A 16,507-nucleotide genomic window follows, 5' to 3' on the forward strand; every position below is an offset into this window, starting at 1 on the left:
TTGGTGAATTGTCCGAGATCTTTTCGATGACCTATGTTGTGTTGAAGGGATATCTATATGATCCGCTCGATTGCATAAGACCCGCGATAGCAATAGAACGGGGAAAGTATACACAAAAGACAGTTTTTTTCAATTTCGATAATCTATATATTTGTTCGTTTCTATTTCTAGATATCTATTTCTATATATTAGTATTAGTTAGTAGTACTATTCTATTAGTTACCGTTCCCGGCTCTATGAGTTCTTTCTTCCGTGATGAACTGACGGCACCAGTCCTACATTTTTTTCTCTATGGACAGGGGAGAAAGGGGGCTCCGCAGGAAGAGGATTGTACCATGAGAGAAGCACGAAGGTCAACCCGCTTCAAATATGGAACATGGATTCTGGCAATGCAACGGAGTTGGGTCCTCATATCGATCCGAAGAATTAAGAAAAACGGAAAGAGAGGGATTCGAACCCTCGGTAAACAAAAGTCTACATAGCAGTTCCAATGCTACGCCTTGAACCGCTCGACCATCTTTCCTACATAACTTATCATGCAAAATAAACTGAGTGAATAGCGAGTTTTCTTATTCCTGCAGTATAGGTACAACCGCAACCGCTCGGGGGTTCCCTAGTTCTATTGGAAAAATTCCTTTTGATCTAGGTGGAAAGATACAGGATTTTTTACTAGAAATTGCGCTCGCTATAAAATAAAAGTTTTAATTTAGGTTTTCCTGCAACTAAATAAAAAGAGAATGCAAGAATTCTTCTTATTGCATAATAAAATAAAGAAACCTTATAATTCCGTTTGCATAAGATACGCTACACCATTGAAATCAAAAATATAGTATGAGACAATTAATAACTTTGAAAACACGAAATAGTTGATGACATAAGTTGTTGTTCAAAAATAGGAAAGTGGAATGAAATCCAGTCTTAGTCAAATATTTCATATCTCTTCGTGTCCAAGCAGAAGGAGAAGGATACAATTTGAGCTGAGCGGAAAATCCATATCTCTCTTATCCATTTAAAGCATATGGTTTTATAGCATATGGATTAATCTATTTATAATTATAGAGAAGCTATATCCTATTCATTGGTACTAATCAGGGATACTTCAATTTTTTTATATTTGTTTGAAGTCATGATCTGAACGAGTCGCACATACACCCTAGCACATGTTCCTCGACGCTAAGGGCATCCTTTAAGCGCAGCCGTTTTTCTTGCATTTCGTATTGGCTGTCTTGCGTTTCTAATAAGTTGTTTAACCGTTGGCATGTTGTATGTATATAGAAAAAATTGGATTGGTTTGGATCCATCTTAACCTGATGATTGCTCATCATGAAGTCTTTCTATTTTCTATTAAATCGAGGAAAACACGAATTTAGCTGTGAAATAACTTTATAAGAATTCCGCACACTACCAATCCTTAAACATTTCCGGAAACCACACTGGATCAGTATCGCAGTGCTTTGCCAGCCCATATCATGATCTTCCCCAACTTGGATTTGGTTCTCTCGCGAAAATCGCGAGTTGTAGAGATGAGAACCATGAAAAGCAAGATCCCGAATAAGAAAACAGAAACCAAGGAAGAGGAAACCACAAGAGTGAATACTAGTAGAGTCTCGTCTTTTGTCATTCTTTGCTCCTTTTTCACTCAATGATTCCTTCGAATTTGCCGACCAAAAATTCTATATGTCTATTCTATCTATGATATTTCTATATATATAGAATATGATATCTAATATGACATACGATTTGTCAAAGGGATTGTATTGGTGCCATGGATGCTTAACAGGGATCATCGTACATCATAAATAACCATTTTTCATATCGAAAAACATATCATAGAAAAATGAAATCGAAAATGTTCCGAGATGGCAAATATTGGGAGATGACTATGAAAACACCTCTCTGGATCCTCGAATTGAAAGAGAGATTGAGAGGGATCAAGAATCCTAATTCTCGTTATTTGGAATGGATCCAATTCTATTGAGTCTCACTCATAGTGATCATTTCTCTTTAGCAAAGAATGACCTTGGTTATCAAAGGATTGAACAACCGGGATCCATTTACTTATGATACCTAGTTGGCATTGATAACAAGGATCTAATGAATTATGAGTTTAATAGATCCTCTTTAGCAGAAAGATTTATGAGTTTAATAGATCCTCCTTAGCAGAAAGACGTATATTCCTTGCTCATTATGAGACAATCACTTATTCCCAAACCTCGTGTGGGACTAATTGTTTTCATTTACCATCTCATGGAAAACCCTTTTCGTTCCGCTTAGCCCTATCGGGTATTTTTGTGATAGGTTCTATTGGAACTGGCCGATCCTATTTGGTCAAATACCTAACGAAAAATTACGATTTTCCTTTCATTAAGGTACGAGGGATTCTTATTCCACAAGAACGAAAGCACCTTTTCATTCTTTCATATACTAGGGGTTTTTACTTGGAAAAGACAATGTTCCATACTAAAGGATTCAGGAGTGAGGCCGTATGCAGGGTTATACTCGCGCCGTGTGGCCTCCATCCGGCGCTTCACCGAGACGACGGTGATGCCCTCCTCCAAGATCTGCCTGCGAGCCTCCTCCAGCGCGGCTCGTGTGTCATTAGGGTTTGTGGAGGCGGCGATGGGTGTCTTCAGGCCGGTTAGCGCAGCCTGAATAGCGTCAACGGCGGCAGAAGCAAGGTCACAGGAGTCTGCTAACGCTTTGCCCTGAGCCGTGCTTGTGCCGGCGCCGATGACCATCACCTCCATGACGTAGGAGACGTTGGCGACATGGTAGGGGGTGAAGAACTCCACCGACGGTGGAGGGCCGTCGAAGATGAGTACGTTGCTGGGGTACACGTCATGTGTAGGCGTCTCAGTGATAGAGAGCCTACTAAAGCTGGCACACAGTGCCTCAACGTCGATGTCCTCCCCGAAGTAGCGAGGACCGTCGTTGAGACGCAGGTCGCTAAAGAGAATGCTGAGGTTCTCCATAGCAGCAACGACGACGCCAGGAGGCGCCTCGTCATCGGAATCTTCGTCCGAATCCGCTTGGCGGACCGGGACGTGGATCATCATCGGTGTTGCCTCATCAAAAGCGGGCTCCACGGGCATGCAGACCGATCCAGACGAGATGCATCCGGTTGCGTAGGTGCGGGGCCCCGCCCAGCATGTAAAGCCAGCCGATGTCGCGATCGGCCCACAGTGGGCGCCAAATGTCGGTGAATACTCACAACATATTCCATAGGTAGGGTGAAGTCAGTGAGAACCGAAGTGGCAATGGAGGGCGCTGAGGACGAGGTTGGTACAAGCATGGGACGCACGATGTACCCAGGTTCAGGGCTCTTCGTAGAGATAATACCCCTAGTCCTGCCGGAGTGTATGATGTATATGGATGGGATTACAAGGTTTCTCCTGGAGCTGTATTGCGGAGGAGGAAGAGGGGAGCAGCCGGCTAGTCTCTGCCTCTCCTATGTGGTTGGTGAAGGTGTGTGTAATCTGTTGACCGACCCTCTGTATGGAGGGGGATCGGGGGGTTTTATAGACGAACCCACCAGCTTACAATATAGATAAACGGTACAAGAGTGGGCCCGGATGGCAGCCTCGTCGGCTGGCCAGGGGGGCCATGAGGGTCTTGTCTTGTCGCTTCAGGGGCTCGCCGGCTGCGAGGTCTTTGTTGGAATTATGCCCTAGAGGCAATAATAAATGTATAGTTATTATTATAATTCCTGTATCAAGATAATAGTTTATTATCCATGCTATAATTGTATTGAATGAAGACTCATTTACATGTGTGGATACATAGACAAAACACCGTCCCTAGCATGCCTCTAGTTGGCTAGCCAGTTGATAGATGATAGTTAGTGTCTTCTGATTATGAACAAGGTGTTGTTGCTTGATAACTGGATCACGTCATTGGGAGAATCACGTGATGGACTAGACCCAAACTAATAGACGTAGCATGTTGATCGTGTCATTTTGTTGCTACTGTTTTCTGCGTGTCAAGTATTTATTCCTATGACCATGAGATCATATAACTCACTGACACCGGAGGAATGCTTTGTGTGTATCAAACGTCGCAACGTAACTGGGTGACTATAAAGATGCTCTACAGGTATCTCCGAAGGTGTTAGTTGAGTTAGTATGGATCAAGACTGGGATTTGTCACTCCGTGTGACGGAGAGGTATCTCGGGGCCCACTCGGTAATACAACATCACACATAAGCCTTGCAAGCAATATAACTTAGTGTAAGTTGCGGGATCTTGTATTACGGAACGAGTAAAGAGACTTGCCGGTAAACGAGATTGACATAGGTATGCGGATACCGACGATCGAATCTCGGGCAAGTAACATACCGAAGGACAAAGGGAATGACATACGGGATTATACGAATCCTTGGCACTGAGGTTCAAACGATAAGATCTTCGTAGAATATGTAGGATCCAATATGGGCATCCAGGTCCCGCTATTGGATACTGACCGAGGAGTCTCTCGGGTCATGTCTACATAGTTCTCGAACCCGCAGGGTCTGCACACTTAAGGTTCGACGTTGTTTTATGCGTATTTGAGTTATATGGTTGGTTACCGAATGTTGTTCGGAGTCCCGGATGAGATCACGGACGTCACGAGGGTTTCCGGAATGGTCCGGAAACGAAGATTGATATATAGGATGACCTCATTTGATTACCGGAAGGTTTTCGGAGTTACCGGGAATGTACCGGGAATGACGAATGGGTTCCGGGAGTTCACCGGGGGGGGGGGGGGGCAACCCACCCCGGGGAAGCCCATAGGCTTTGGGGAGACACACCAGCCCTTAGTGGGCTGGTGAGACAGCCCCAAGGGGGCCTATGCGCCAAGGAAAAAGAAATCAAAGGAAAAGAAAAAAAAAGAGGGAGGAAGTGGGAAGGGAGGGGGACTCCTCCCACCAAACCAAGTCCAACTCGGTTTGGGGGGGGGGAGTCCTCCCCCCCTTGGCTCGGCCGACCCCTTGAGGGTCCCTTGGACCCCAAGGCAAGGTCCCCCTCCCTCCTCCTATATATATGGAGCTTTTGGGGCAGATTTGAGACGACTTTCTCACGGCTGCCCGACCACATACCTCCATAGTTTTTCCTCTAGATCGCGTTTCTGCGGAGCTTGGGCGGAGCCCTGCTGAGACAAGGTCATCACCAACCTCCGGAGCGCCATCACGCTTCCGGAGAACTCTTCTACCTCTCCGTCTCTCTTGCTGGATCAAGAAGGCCGAGATCATCGTTGAGCTGTACGTGTGCTGAACGCGGAGGTGCCGTCCGTTCGGTACTAGATCGTGGGACTGATCGCGGGATTATTCGCGGGGCGGATCGAGGGACGTGAGGACGTTCCACTACATCAACCGCGTTCTCTAACGCTTCTGCTGTACGATCTACAAGGGTACGTAGATCACTCATCCCCTCTCGTAGATGGACATCACCATGATAGGTCTTCGTGCGTGTAGGAAATTTTTTGTTTCCCATGCGACGTTCCCCAACAGTGGCATCATGAGCTAGGTTCATGCGTAGATGTCTTCTCGAGTAGATCACAAAAGTTTTTGTGGGCGGTGATGTGCGTTTTGCTGCCCTCCTTAGTCTTTTCTTGATTCCGCGGTATTGTTGGATTGAAGCGGCTTGGACCGACATTACTCGTACGCTTACGAGAGACAGGTTTCATCGTTACGAGTAACCCCCTTTGCTCAAAGATGACTGGCAAGTGACGGTTTCTCCAACTTTAGTTGAATCGGATTTGACCGAGGAGGTCCTTGGATGAGGTTAAATAGAAACTCATATATCTCCGTTGTGGTGTTTGCGTAAGTAAGATGCCATCCTACTAGATACCCTTGGTCACCACGTAAAACATGCAACAACAAAATTAGAGGATGTCTAACTTGTTTTTGCAGGGTATGATTGTGATATGATATGGCCAATGATGTGATGTGATATATTGGATGTATGAGATGATCATGTTGTAATAGAAATATCGACTTGCACGTCGATGGTACGGCAACCGGCAGGAGCCATAGGGTTGTCTTTATACTAACGTTTGTGCTTGCAGATGCGTTTACTATTTTGCTAGGATGTAGCTTTAGTAGTAATAGCATAAGTAGCATGACAACCCCGATGGCAACACGTTGATGGATGATCATGGTGTGGCGCCGGTGACAAGAAGATCGTGCCGGTGCTTTGGTGATGGAGATCAAGAAGCACGTGATGATGGCCATATCATGTCACTTATGAATTGCATGTGATGTTAATCCTTTTATGCACCTTATTTTGCTTAGAACGACGGTAGCATTATGAGGTGATCTCTCACTAAAATTTCAAGACGAAATTGTGTTCTCCCCGACTGTGCACCGTTCCTACAGTTCGTCGTTTCGAGACACCATGTGATGATCAGGTGTGATAGACTCAACGTTCACATACAACGGGTGCAAAACAGTTGCGCACGCGGAACACTCGGGTTAAGCTTGACGAGCCTAGCATGTGCAGACATGGCCTCGGAACACATGAGACCGAAAGGTCGATCATGAATCATATAGTTGATATGATTAGCATAGGGATGCTTACCACTGAAACTATACTCAACTCACGTCATGATCGGACTTGGGATAGTGTAAGTGGATCATGAACCACTCAAATGACTAGAGAGATGTACTTTTTGAGTGGGAGTTTAGCATATAATTTGATTAAGTTGAACTCTAATTATCTTGAACATAGTCTAAGTCCACTTTGAATATATTTTTGTTGTAGATCATGGCTCACGCAAGTGTCATCCTGAATTTTAATACGTTCCTAGAGAAAGCAAAGTTGAAAGATGATGGAAGCAACTTTGTAGACTGGGCTCGTAATCTTAAGCTAATCTTACAAGCTGGGAAGAAGGATTATGTCCTTAATGCTGTGCTAGGAGATGAACCACCCGCTACGGCTGATCAGGATGTTAAGAACGCTTGGTTAGCGCGTAAGGAGGACTACTCAATAGTTCAATGTGCAGTCTTGTATGGCTTAGAACCGGGATTTCAACGTCGCTTTGAGCGTCATGGAGCATTTGAGATGTTCCAGGAGTTGAAGTTTATCTTTCAGAAGAACGCCCGGATCGAGAGGTACGAGACCTCCGATAAATTCTATGCTTGCAAGATGGAGGAAAACTCGTTTGTCAGTGAACATGTGCTCAAAATGTCTGGGTACTCAAACCGTCTAGCTGAACAAGGGATTGAACTCCCGCAAGAAGCTATCACTGACAGAATCCTTCAATCACTGCTGCCAAGCTATAAAGGCTTTGTGTTGAACTACAACATGCAAGGGATGAACAAGTCTCCCGGCGAGTTGTTTGCGATGCTGAAAGTCGCAGAGTCTGAACTCCGTAAAGAGCATCAAGTGTTGATGGTGAGCAAGACCACTAGTTTCAAGAGAAACGGCAAAGGCAAGAAGGGAAATTCGAAGAAGAGCGGCAAGCCTGTTGCCAATCCGTCGAAGAAACCCAAGGCTGGACCTAAGCCTGAAACAGAGTGCTTCTATTGCAAGGGTATGGGTCACTGGAAGCGCAATTGCCCCAAGTATCTGGCAGATAAGAAGGCGGGCAAAGAAAAATCAGGTATATTTGATATACATGTTATTGATGTGTACTTAACCGGCTCTCGTAGTAGTGCCTGGGTATTCGATACCGGTTCTGTTGCTCACATTTGCAACTCGAAGCAGGAACTGCGGAATAGACGAAGGCTGGCGAAAGACGAAGTGACGATGCGCGTAGGAAACGGTTCCAAGGTTGATGCAATCGCCGTCGGCACAGTGTCACTTCAGCTACCATCGGGATTAGTGATGAACTTAAATCATTGTTATTTAGTGCCTGCGTTGAGCATGAACATTATATCTGGATCTTGTTTATTGCGAGACGGTTACTCTTTTAAGTCTGAGAATAATGGTTGTTCTATTTCTATGAGTAACATCTTTTATGGTCATGCACCGAATGTGAGAGGATTGTTCATATTGAATCTTGATAGCGATACGCATATACATAACATTGAGACCAAAAGAGTTAGAGTAAACAATGATAGCGCCCTATTTTTGTGGCACTGCCGCTTGGGTCATATTGATGTAAAGCGCATGAAGAAACTCCATGCTGATGGACTTTTGGAGTCACTTGACTTTGATTCACTTGACACGTGCGAACCATGCCTCATGGGCAAGATGACTAAGACTCCGTTCTCCGGAACAATGGAGCGTGCAAGTGACTTGTTGGAAATCATACATACCGATGTCTGTGGTCCGATGAGCGTGGAGGCACGCGGCGGATATCGTTATTTCCTCACCTTCACTGACGATTTAAGTAGATATGGTTATGTCTACTTGATGAAGCACAAGTCTGAGACATTTGAAAAGTTCAAGCAATTTCAGAGTGAAGTGGAAAATCATCTTAACATGAAGATCAAGTTCCTATGGTCTGATCGTGGGGGTGAATATCTGAGTTTCGAGTTTGGTACTCACTTAAGACAATGTGGAATTGTTTCGCAGTTAACACCGGCTGGAACACCACAGCGTAATGGTGTGTCCGAACGTCGTAATCGTACTTTGTTAGAGATGGTGCGATCTACGATGTCTCTTACTGATTTGCCGTTATCATTTTGGGGTTATGCATTAGAAACAGCTGCATTCACTTTAAATAGGGCACCATCAAAATCCGTTGAGACGACACCATACGAACTGTGGTATGGCAAAAGGCCAAAGTTGTCGTTTCTTAAAGTTTGGGGATGTGATGCTTATGTTAAAAAGCTTCAGGCTGAAAAGCTGGAACCCAAAGCGGAAAAATGCGTCTTCATAGGCTACCCAAAAGAGACAGTTGGGTACACCTTCTATCTCAAATCCGAGGGCAAAGTGTTTGTTGCTAAGAACGAAACTTTTCTCGAGAAGGAGTTTCTCTCGAGAGAATTGAGTGGGAGGAAGATAGAACTTGACGAGGTTGTCGAACCTCTCATCCCTCTGGATGGTGGCGCAGGGCAAGGGGAAACCTCTGTCATTGTGACGCCGGTTGAGGAGGAAGTTAATGATGATGATCATGAAACTCCAGTTCAAGTTTCTGTTGAACCACGCAGGTCGACGAGATCACGCGCTGCTCCAGAGTGGTACGGTAATCCCGTCTTATCAATCATGTTGTTAGACAACAATGAACCTGCGAATTATGAAGAAGCAATGGTGGGCCCAGATTCCAACAAATGGCTAGAAGCCATGAAATCTGAGATAGGATCCATGTATGAGAACAAAGTGTGGACTTTGGAGATACTACCTCAGGGCCGCAAGGCTATTCAGAACAAATGGATCTTTAAGAAGAAGACAGACGCTGACGGTAATGTGACCGTTTATAAAGCTCGACTTGTGGCAAAGGGTTTTTCACAAGTTCCAGGAATTGACTATGATGAGACTTTCTCTCCCGTGGCAATGCTTAAGTCCGTCAGAATCATGTTAGCAATAGCTGCATTTTTCGATTATGAAATCTGGCAGATGGATGTCAAAACGGCGTTCCTTAACGGTTTCCTTAAGGAAGAGTTGTATATGATGCAACCCGAAGGTTTTGTCGATCCTAAAAATGCTGACAAGGTGTGCAAGCTCCAGCGATCCATTTATGGACTGGTGCAAGCATCTCGGAGTTGGAACAAACGCTTTGATGAGGTGATCAAAGCATTTGGGTTTATACAAGTGGTTGGAGAATCTTGTATTTACAAGAAAGTGAGTGGGAGCTCTGTGGCATTTCTAATATTATATGTGGATGACATATTACTGATTGGAAACAACGTAGAGCTTTTGGAGAGCATAAAAGGTTACTTGAATAAAAGTTTCTCTATGAAGGACCAAGGAGAAGCTGCTTACATTCTAGGCATTAAGATCTATAGGGATAGATCAAAACGCCTGATAGGACTTTGACAAAGCACATACCTTGATAAAGTTTTGAAGAGGTTCAAAATGGAACAGTCCAAGAAAGGGTTCTTGCCAGTGTTACAAGGTACGAGATTGAGTAAGACTCAGTGCCCAGCAACTGATGAAGATAGAGAGCATATGCGCTCCGTCCCCTATGCTTCAGCCATAGGTTCTATCATGTATGCAATGCTGTGCACTAGACCGGATGTTAGCCTGGCCATAAGTATGGCAGGTAGGTTCCAGAGTAATCTAGGAGTGGATCACTGGACAGCGGTCAAGAATATCCTGAAGTACCTGAAAAGGACTAAGGAGATGTTTCTCGTGTATGGAGGTGACGAAGAGCTCGCCGTAAAAGGTTACGTCGATGCAAGCTTTGACACAGATCCGGACGACTCTAAGTCGCAAACCGGATACGTATTTATTCTTAATGGGGGTGCAGTAAGCTGGTGCAGTTCCAAGCAAAGCGTCGTAGCAGATTCTACATGTGAAGCAGAGTACATGGCTGCCTCGGAGGCGGCTAAGGAGGGTGTCTGGATGAAGCAGTTCATGACGGATCTTGGAGTGGTGCCAAGTGCACTGGATCCAATAACCTTGTTCTGTGACAACACTGGTGCCATTGCCTTAGCAAAGGAACCACGGTTTCACAAGAAGACCAGACACATCAAACGACGCTTCAACCTCATCCGCGACTACGTCGAGGAAGAGGACGTAAATATATGCAAGGTGCACACGGATCTGAATGTAGCGGACCCGCTGACTAAACCTCTTCCACGGCCAAAACATGATCGACACCAGAACTGTATGGGTGTTAGATTTATTACAATGTAATTCACATGGTGATGTGAGGGCTAGATTATTGACTCTAGTGCAAGTGGGAGACTGTTGGAATTATGCCCTAGAGGCAATAATAAATGTATAGTTATTATTATAATTCCTGTATCAAGATAATAGTTTATTATCCATGCTATAATTGTATTGAATGAAGACTCATTTACATGTGTGGATACATAGACAAAACACCGTCCCTAGCATGCCTCTAGTTGGCTAGCCAGTTGATCGATGATAGTCAGTGTCTTCTGATTATGAACAAGGTGTTGTTGCTTGATAACTGGATCACGTCATTGGGAGAATCACGTGATGGACTAGACCCAAACTAATAGACGTAGCATGTTGATCGTGTCATTTTGTTGCTACTGTTTTCTGCGTGTCAAGTATTTATTCCTATGACCATGAGATCATATAACTCACTGACACCGAAGGAATGCTTTGTGTGTATCAAACGTCGCAACGTAACTGGGTGACTATAAAGATGCTCTACAGGTATCTCCGAAGGTGTTAGTTGAGTTAGTATGGATCAAGACTGGGATTTGTCACTCCGTGTGACGGAGAGGTATCTCGGGGCCCACTCGGTAATACAACATCACACATAAGCCTTGCAAGCAATGTAACTTAGTGTAAGTTGCGGGATCTTGTATTACGGAACGAGTAAAGAGACTTGCCGGTAAACGAGATTGAAATAGGTATGCGGATACCGACGATCGAATCTCGGGCAAGTAACATACCGAAGGACAAAGGGAATGACATACGGGATTATACGAATCCTTGGCACTGAGGTTCAAACGATAAGATCTTCGTAGAATATGTAGGATCCAATATGGGCATCCAGGTCCCGCTATTGGATATTGACCGAGGAGTCTCTCGGGTCATGTCTACATAGTTCTCGAACCCGCAGGGTCTGCCCACTTAAGGTTCGACGTTGTTTTATGCGTATTTGAGTTATATGGTTGGTTACCGAATGTTGTTCGGAGTCCCGGATGAGATCACGGACGTCACGAGGGTTTCCGGAATGGTCCGGAAACGAAGATTGATATATAGGATGACCTCATTTGATTACCGGAAGGTTTTCGGAGTTACCGGGAATGTACCGGGAATGACGAATGGGTTCCGGGAGTTCACCGGGGGGGCAACCCACCCCGGGGAAGCCCATAGGCTTTGCGGAGACACACCAGCCCTTAGTGGGCTGGTGAGACAGCCCCAAGGGGGCCTATGCGCCAAGGAAAAAGAAATCAAAGGAAAAGAAAAAAAAGAGGGAGGAAGTGGGAAGGGAGGGGGACTCCTCCCACCAAACCAAGTCCAACTCGGTTTGGGGGGGGGAGTCCTCCCCCCCTTGGCTCGGCCGACCCCTTGAGGGTCCCTTGGACCCCAAGGCAAGGTCCCCCTCCCTCCTCCTATATATATGGAGCTTTTGGGGCAGATTTGAGACGACTTTCTCACGGCTACCCGACCACATAGCTCCATAGTTTTTCCTCTAGATCGCGTTTCTGCGGAGCTCGGGCGGAGCCCTGCTGAGACAAGGTCATCACCAACCTTCGGAGCGCCGTCACGCTGCCGGAGAACTCTTCTACCTCTCCGTCTCTCTTGTTGGATCAAGAAGGCCGAGATCATCGTCGAGCTGTACGTGTGCTGAACGCGGAGGTGCCGTCCGTTCGGTACTAGATCGTGGGACTGATCGCGGGATTGTTCGCGGGGCGGATCGAGGGACGTGAGGACATTCCACTACATCAACCGCGTTCTCTAACGCTTCTGCTGTACGATCTACAAGGGTACGTAGATCACTCATCCCCTCTCGTAGATGGACATCACCATGATAGATCTTCGTGCGCGTAGGAAAATTTTTGTTTCCCATGCGACGTTCCCCAACAGTCTTGTCTGGCTATGGGACCCGCCGGCTAGCCAATGGAGCTCTTCGCATAAGGTTGACGCAGGACACGCGCGGTACGTCCGGCGTCGTCTAGCGGGATTCGTCATGGGAAGACGGTACGGCCGCCTCCACTGTTCCCACGCCGAGTGCAGTAATAGAGTGGGAGTTTGACGGCTGACACTATGCTGGGTGATGGATCAGAGCCAGGGTAGGTCAGCGGCGTGGCCACCGACGCTGGTACGTGTCGTGCACTCCAATCGAGTACCTTTGCTGACTCGTAGCCACCTTTAATCGCAGGATCGCGTCATGACCTACGATCTGATGTGACTTGAGATCTCCGACCTGTAGCGACTAAGATGCGGTCCTTTGATATTTAGGGAGCGATGCCCCAAAATGGAACGAAGCGCATCTATGCGTTTCGCAAGTAAGATAAACATAGCACATACATAATTTAAGAATGAGAAATAGGGAGTCGTTTGCCATCTCACATAGATAATATCAGAGTTTACATCCACACATTTATTCAGACAAGGTAGTTCCGCTACGGACTACATAACATAAGAAAAAGGCTATGCTATCTCGCATGCTGCCCACGATCACGACCACAGCCTCACTCTTGTGGATAGTTCACGTACAGGCGGTCGTTCTCCTCATCGTACTGCGACGCCAGCTGCGTGCCCTCTGGATCACCTGTGTCGGGCGTACCTGTACCTGTTGGGGTGTTGAAGTAATCTGTGAGCCACGGGGACTCAGCAATCGATGACCTTGGTACCGAAACTAGTCAAGTTATTAGGTGAGGAAGGTTTAGTGGTTAGGTTGCAGCATCCAATGCATTTATGGTGGATAACTTACGAAGATCAAACATATAGATGTGGTGGTCTACGCGAGTGGTCGAAGACTAGATGATCACTAAGTCATCCTGAACACCTACTTACGTCAAACATAACCCCACCGTGTTCCCGTTCGAAGGGAGGTCTTCGAAAGAGACAGTCACGGTTACACACATAGTTGGCAATTTTAATATAGTTATTTCAAGTTATCTATAACCGGATGTTAACAAAATATCCATGTTACCACATAACCGCGGGCACGGCTTTCCGAAAGATTAGACCCTGCAGGGGTGCTCCAACTAGTCCATGACAAATAGTCACGGGCCGCAAAGTAATCCTCTATCACGAATCTCGTGATCTCGTCGGATTCCTTAGAGGAAAACCTCAACTCTTGGGAGAACCAAAGCTTCACCGGGATTCCTATACGGAAGATATATCGCTAAGGTAAGACAAGACTAGTAGGACCTCCTGGTGTGTCGACGACCCCGCTAAGAGCCGCGTAACTCAGTCTCAGGACAACACCGTCTATGCATAGTGGACAATGACCAAATGCCTCAAGTTGCCTCGAGGTGGTATTGCCGACTGCTAGGTGGGTGGACCAACACTCATGAGGAGCACTGGCCCAGGTTGTTGATTAATTCCTCGGGGTAGCTATTCCCTATGCAAAATATTAATAGGTGATTAGCAAATTAAAACCAATGGTCGGTCTTGCCGGACAAGTCTTAACACTACACGATTTATCAAGGGGGTCCCCATAACAACCCCGAACGTGTTAGGAGCGATCATTTATGGAATCAAACACCGGTAGCCGGAAACTAAGGCGGCAATAATGGAACAAATCACCCGGCAAAAGGCTAGGCCTTCCATCATTTACCAAGTATATAGGTGCATTAAATAAATAGAAGTTTAAAATATAATGATATCAAATACTCATGTTATCACATGAGTCAGCTGTCACCGGCAACTAGCAATGCTATCATTAGAAGCTGAGCATGCCTACTTAGCCAAACAACATTAGCTATGAAGGGAAGGTGTTTGGGTTTCATGGCAATATCAGGAGGCAATTAGATCCACTGGTAGGCAGCGAGCATAATCGAAGGAAACGTGAATCTATGCATAACAAAGCTAGATACGGTATCAAGGTCACAGTCATCTTGCATGTGATGTCTTCAGCTTGGAACTGCTCTTGTTCGTCCTGCACATACTCTCCCAAATCCACGTACTCGTTCTCCGATCCCGGTGCTACCCAAGATAAAAAATGACAGCCAATGAACAACAACACAACATGATGCAACAAACACATGATGCATGAGATGAGAATGAAGCATGCATCTCTAATCTAGTCACTTGCATATGCATGAGAAGAGAAGATAAACTTCTGGACAGAACTTCACTCTAAGCTATCTTGACATGCATGAAGATGACACGAACAGGTGCATCATGAGAAAACATGAAAAACATATAAAGAACGTTGAGAACGGAGCTAGGGATCAACCGGAAACTACAAAACAAGATATGGAGTCCTACGGGTCAAATCCACCACAAGCACACTCCAATGGCACACTTCTGGTATTCCCAGGTTGCCACATGATCAAACAAACAAGTATAGGAGGGGTGGTGCAAAGAAACTCACCACACCACCAACAATACTATCACAAGCATAAAAACAACTAAAACTTGCAATCTGTTCTAAATAGCATCATAGCAGTTTGTGAGCAACATGCAAAGCACCTACATCCACCCAAATGTGCCAAACAAGATATGTGGAAAAAGCTATTCAAAAGCTCTACAAGCATGAGCAAGAAGATAATCCAACGGAGTTACACACAGAAAGATCTACACGTGCTAACTTGCACAAAAATAACAGATTTCACGGACTTAGTGAAAATCTCAGATTCTCACGAGTTGTTTATGCTCTGAAGCATTTTGACAGCCTCCAAAACAATAGCTACAGGAAGTGAAAGTGCATGAAATTTAATACAGAGCTAGAAATACTCAAATGCTCCAACTCTCTAGTTGATTGCAAGGGCTTATTCCCAACACATGAGCTTTTGCAACCACAACAACAAGGGAAGAAAATAATAGCAGTTTCTCAAACTTAGTGAAAATCATAGATTTTCACAAAGCTGACAATTTCTGCCACATGCCAACTTTGACAAGGCACAACTAGCACATACAAACTCCTATGCATAAAACAAAACTACCATGTTATAGAGGGGTTCACCCACTGATGCCACATCAATGAATCATCCTCATAGGCTCAACACACCATTTACTACAAGGACCTAAACATGGCATCATGACAGAAAATGACATCTCCAGGAAGTGCTCCAAAGTGAAATATGATTCCACCAATGGATTCCTGGTAAGATTCTACCCCAAAAACATATATAATACTTGGGTACTTGCATAGAACAAATAGGCACAAAGTTAAGATGAAAAACTACATGGAATCACAAGGTCTCAAATAGTGCCATATCACATGAGGTACTCCTATATCATCATATACACATGCACTTGCTCACACTCACACACATACACACACACACACACACACACACACACATGTATTCATACACTCACATACCACCTACACTTGATAGCATGTCTCACACTATATATGCACACACACATATAAACGTGGGTGCATCACAAGTGCTTATGCACACACACATGCCTCATGTGTAGGTGCACACTTGCAAAAGTATGTGGGGGAACCCACACACATACACACATGCACACACTAGTGCCATGTACTCAAGCACATATACACAAGCACACCTACACCCATACTGCTCACATGCACATGTATGTGTGGCACACATACACATACCTCACACACACAAGCTCACACTACATGGATGCATGCACACACCACATACACCCTCAATCTCTAACAACACATGAAAAATCACCTACACATGTTCACTAGCTAAAAATAAAGATGAAAATCTACTGGAAGTGATCTAGAAAAACATATGTTGCTGCCCAAACAATGCAACATCACACATTACTTCAAACAGCAAAAAAAGGAATAAAAATAAGGGGGCTTGGCTTGGATTCGAACCCAAGTACTCCCTAGT

At 45.2% G+C, this 16,507-nt stretch overlaps 1 non-coding gene across 1 annotated transcript; it reads right to left on the reverse strand.

Annotated features, from left to right (window-relative positions):
- Positions 1–436: 436 nt before the first annotated feature.
- On the reverse strand, positions 437–523 carry TRNAS-GGA. The gene has a single exon. It is a non-coding gene; the product is annotated as a tRNA-Ser (tRNA).
- Positions 524–16,507: the final 15,984 nt, after the last annotated feature.

The sequence above is a fragment of the Hordeum vulgare genome, chromosome 2H (genome assembly GCF_904849725.1).
Source record: "Hordeum vulgare subsp. vulgare chromosome 2H, MorexV3_pseudomolecules_assembly, whole genome shotgun sequence".
Classification (NCBI taxonomy): domain Eukaryota; kingdom Viridiplantae; phylum Streptophyta; class Magnoliopsida; order Poales; family Poaceae; genus Hordeum; species Hordeum vulgare.